Raw genomic sequence first — 4,767 nt, forward strand, 5'->3', positions numbered from 1 at the left:
TGTCACGGCCCTAACATTGGCTGTGGCGCGGCAGCAGGGGTGTGTGCCTTGCACCCTTGTTGACCGCCGAGCCATGGTATGAGGATGGCATGCCATGGGTGCCAGAAGGTTGCTGCTGGGTCCATGGATGGCACATGGCCTAGCTACTTGCTGGATGGTTGGTTGAGGCCCAACCTTGAGATGTTGGCTCGGTGATGCTGCTCGGAATTCGTGGGTTGGCTCATGCTGGAGCTTGAGCAATGCTGATGAGGCCCAAGTGCTGCTGTGGGGCGCAGAACATGCTGGTGAAGGCTTGTGAGTGGGCTGGGCGTGGCCCAAGCCCCTGGTTGCTTGCTGACCCGATGACTGTCGCTGGATGCTGCTGAGAGGGGCCACATGGCACCCTGAATGTCCCTGAGTATGCTGAGTAGTGCCAGCACGAGTGAGCGTGCTGTGCACGTGTGCAATGTGCGCACCAGAAGGCTTCTGCATGTGCTGGGCGTGCAGAAGGATCTGAAGATGGTACTGACCCTGCCATGGGCGCTGCCCAAGTGATCTACTGCTGCTGTGTGTGTCAGTGAGGCTAACAAGGGCGCTGTCCAAGATGTCTGCGGGGAAGACATGCTGCTGAGTGAGCTCAGACAGACCCTGACAATGGTGCAGCTGCTGGTGGGCGAATTTGAATTGTGCTGTGGCTGTGCAAGGCAGAAAGCTGGGTGCTGCTACATGACTGCAAGAGGCAGGCATGTGGCAGTGTGCTGTCTGGACAGTGTTGAAGCTGCTGCTGCCTTGTGAGGGCTGCTGTGCGATTGCAGGAGGACCTGCATGTGTGCTGCCTTGGGGACAGTGCACCTGACATGCTGTTGCTTGAATTCAAATGGACCAAGATGCTTGCTACACGTGGCCTGAGTGCTGAGATGCTGCTGTGCTGCTGGGAAGCATGGATGGGCGAATTCAAATGGGGCTGCTGAGCCTGCAACACATGGCAGGCTGGTTACTAGGCATGCTGAGTGGTGACAGCATGCCATGCTGCCTTGAGTGAGGGCAGTAGGCGTTGGGCTAGGTGTCAGCCTACTGCCAGGAGCATGAAGACCTGCTGGGGCTTTATAATAGAAGCTTGGGGCTTCATTGCTGGATGGCTTATTCTCTGGACAGACTTCACTAAGTGTGCTCCATGCTGTGAGGGTTAGTGAGTTGCTGCTGAGTGAGTCCATGTGCTGCATGTATGTAATACCCCAAATTTTTATTAGACAACTTATAAAAATACCTATGTTTATTAATAATTAGTTTTTATTATAAAAGTAACTCTAGTTAATTTAACTAGATAAAAGTTAACTATGAGTTAACTAGATTTTTTTTTAAAGATTAACTTAGGTTAATCTAACTAGGATAAAATTTAACCTTAGTTAAAAAGAGAGGAAGAACTTGCACGGCAAGTTAAATTATCCTTTTAAAATTTTCTGCTCTTCTGTTTTCTTTTTGGTCTTGTTTCTCCTTCCTTCTTCTTTTGTTCTTCTTCTACCCGAGAACAGAGAGGGAGCTTGAGAGGAGAGAAACAGAGATGAGAGAGAGAGAGATTGAGATTGAGAGACTAGAGAGATGAGAGAGAGAGAGAGAGAGAGAGAGAGAGAGAGAGAGAGAGACCGAGCATAAGAGAGACGAAGAGGGAAGAGAGGCCGTGACCCGTCGACCCAGGTGGCGCAGCTCCGGTGGCCAGAATTGAAAACCGGCGAGGCAGTGCGATTCCGGTGGAGCCCAGGCCGATTTCCTGTCGATTGTGGAGGACCCGAGCGACCCGCGAGCCAAACCAGTCGGATCCGGGAGAACTTGTGCGACCCGAACCTTCCGGAGGTTCGATCCTCCATGTCCGGCGGTCCCTATAGCGGTTTCCGGTGAGCCGTTACCCGTGTGCAGCAGCCCAGCCGAACCTTCAAAAACCCACGGCCCGTGCAACCTGTGTGACCGCAACCCAGAACCCGCGAACCCGTGACCGACGACCCGAGAGGAAGACCCGGTTCTTTCTGTGCTTTTCCCGGCGACTTTCCGGCGGAATCAGTGGCTTTTCCAGTGAAAGATCCTTGGGGTAAATTTCTACCAACCTATGATGGGTTTATTTTGAATATTGGTTGTGGATGATTCTTGGTCGTTTGAGGTGTAAACTGTGGATTATGATGGGTTGTGGATTGTTCCTGTTTCGGCTAGTGGGTGTGTGCTCTAGCAGTAGTGAGTTAGTGTCTTGTTTTTCTAGGTGGTGTTTCGGCCAATGGATTATGTGGGTGATTTTTGAAATGATTTTTAAAGCTGGATTTATCCACTGTTTTAAGCAAAGCAATAGTGAAATTAGAGCGGTTGGAAATGGCTTTTAATTAAAAATCAAGGGGTTCTTATCTGTGTTTTTAGTGGCTGATTTAGAATTGGTCGAAGTTGGAATTTTAAATGGCTTTGGTATATTTACTGTAGTTGGTTGAATACACATATTTGAGATTGTTGGGATTTTGAAGATATGTAGAGTACTTTATTTTAATTAAGATGATTTTAAATAATAAAAGGTATTTTGGATATTAGTGCCGGAAATTGTGATTTCATTTGGTTATGTTTAGAATAAATTCTGGAAGATGACATTAGTGAATGACTTTAGTATGGATTATGGATTTGGTGATTTAAGAATCAATGTGATTAGGATTTTTATGGATGTCAAGTTGGATCTTATGCTAAGAGACACATGTATTTCCTGTTTTAGCACTTGCGGGACTTTATTGGCATGAGTTTGGTTTAATATCTGGTTGCTGGGGGTCATGGATTTTTGGGGATTTATGTGAATAAGCCAAATGATTTCTTGCTTCTTATATGTTGGAATTGCTAACTATTGAGGATTTAGTTTGCTAAGGTAGTGATGTTAGTTGGATTACTCTGATTTTCAAGAAAAGTCATAAGCTATAATTTTAGAACGCTCAGCTAAATTTATCCTCGTGTTTTATTTAGGTAAAAGGTCGATCCTGACGCTAATGGCAAGTCCAGGTAAGGGGATACAACACCGAAAAACCCCCAACAAGATTTTATTATAAATCTTTTGTAAAAGTGTTGGGGAATTTTACAAAGCGTTGATCATGTGATTTTTAATGCGAAGCTTTTATTGCTCATATGTTATTATTCAAGAATTTTGTGCATAAATTATAGTTATGAGTAAGAGCATTTTTAAAGATATGATTTATGCATAATTACAGATATGATTAAGAGCATTTTAAAGTTATGATTTATGCATAATTAAAGTTATGATTATGAGCATTTCAAAAATTATGAATTATGCATACTCAGAGAAATGATAAAGAGCATTTCAAGATATGATTACAGAGAATTCCAAAGTATATGATTCTATTCAAGAATACAGTTTTGGAAAGAAAAGAGATTCTAAAGTTAAATTCTGCACATGACTACAGTTATGAAAACGGCTCTTACAGTTTTAAAATAAAGTATACAGTTAAAGCAGAGCCCACAGTATTACAGAAAAACGTTCATGTGCAGTAACTGTTTAACCCTGAGGCACTATTACAGTTAGGATTGGTACCCATAGGGTAGCATGGCAAGCATACCATGTGTTGGTGTGTGCTACCAGCCGAGGTTGGCCTTCGCCTAGGGAAGATCCCCAACTCGGAACCGGCTCTCCCCTGTGACGACAGGCTGAGTCCATAGGTCTGTGTGACAAAAGCCAACGTGCTCCGCTCACGGGTAACAGCGGTTTAGAGTCTATAAAGGGTTAAACCACAGAGAAAGGATTAAAGAGAAAACTGATAAAAAGAATATACTGGATCATAATAAACTGTCATTCTCATTTATAAACTGTCATTCTTATATCATTATTCATATTCTTCAAATTTTATTTAATTGTTCATATGCCATGCCACATGTCCTAAAACAATACATTTCACTTTATGAAGCATGCTTTAATATGTGTTTTCTTATAAAACATAAACAGCCTAGCATATCACTTCTCAGACAACTATTCATAACTTGAATCTTGAACTTATACTCAATCTAAAGTCACATATCATATTCATACTTTTAAACATCATCGTAAATTTTAATATACTCAAAAACACTTAATTCATCTAAAATAAATTAAAATCAACATACTATTGGTTTAGGTTATAAATCAATTTACATTATGCAATTCATCATATGTGAAAATAATTCTTATCAATGAGTAGAATAAATCTGTCATTATGCATGACTAAAGATTATGGCATAAAGGTTTATAACATGTTTTATTCCCCTGGTGTTGTATTTTCCTTACTGAGTTGTCGAACTCACCCCTTCTTCCTCCACCCCTCTCCAGATGACAACCGTAAGACGAAGTCTTTTTCTTGTAAGGGAGTAGACCTCGCTGAGAGCGATAGTTCGTGATGAACCAGCCAAACCCTAATATTGTATAGTATGATTTGTTCCTTTTGGAGTTCATGATTTTGTATAGATTATTAATAGAAAGGTATAAAAATATGAGTTTTAAATTTATTTGTTGTAATTGCAAGCTTCCATTTTATGATTTTAGTACTCAAACTCACGTTTCCCTTATTTCCCAAAACGGGGGCGTGACAATGTATGCTGGAGAGTTATGAGTAGCTGAGGGCAAGTCAAGAGGACTTCAAGGCTGCTGGAAACAGAAGGTGTGCTGCAGAGGTGACTAGCATTCCGAAGTGCAGGAGGCCAAAGGGTGCTGGAAGCCAAAGTGTCGAAGGCGGCTGAGACCAAAGCTGGGCTGTGGTGCTGTTGGAGACGTGTGTGTGCTGGAAG

The 4,767-nt window shown here is 42.6% G+C and overlaps 1 long non-coding RNA gene across 1 annotated transcript; it reads left to right on the forward strand.

Moving 5' to 3' along the window:
* Nucleotides 1-1,951: 1,951 nt before the first annotated feature.
* On the forward strand, nt 1,952-4,458 carry LOC133867971 (uncharacterized). The gene is made up of 3 exons (XR_009900254.1): nt 1,952-2,062; nt 2,962-2,997; nt 4,313-4,458. It is a non-coding gene; the product is annotated as an uncharacterized LOC133867971 (long non-coding RNA).
* The last annotated feature ends 309 nt before the right edge of the window (nt 4,459-4,767 follow it).

Source organism: Alnus glutinosa, chromosome 5, assembly GCF_958979055.1.
Source record: "Alnus glutinosa chromosome 5, dhAlnGlut1.1, whole genome shotgun sequence".
NCBI classification, from domain to species: domain Eukaryota; kingdom Viridiplantae; phylum Streptophyta; class Magnoliopsida; order Fagales; family Betulaceae; genus Alnus; species Alnus glutinosa.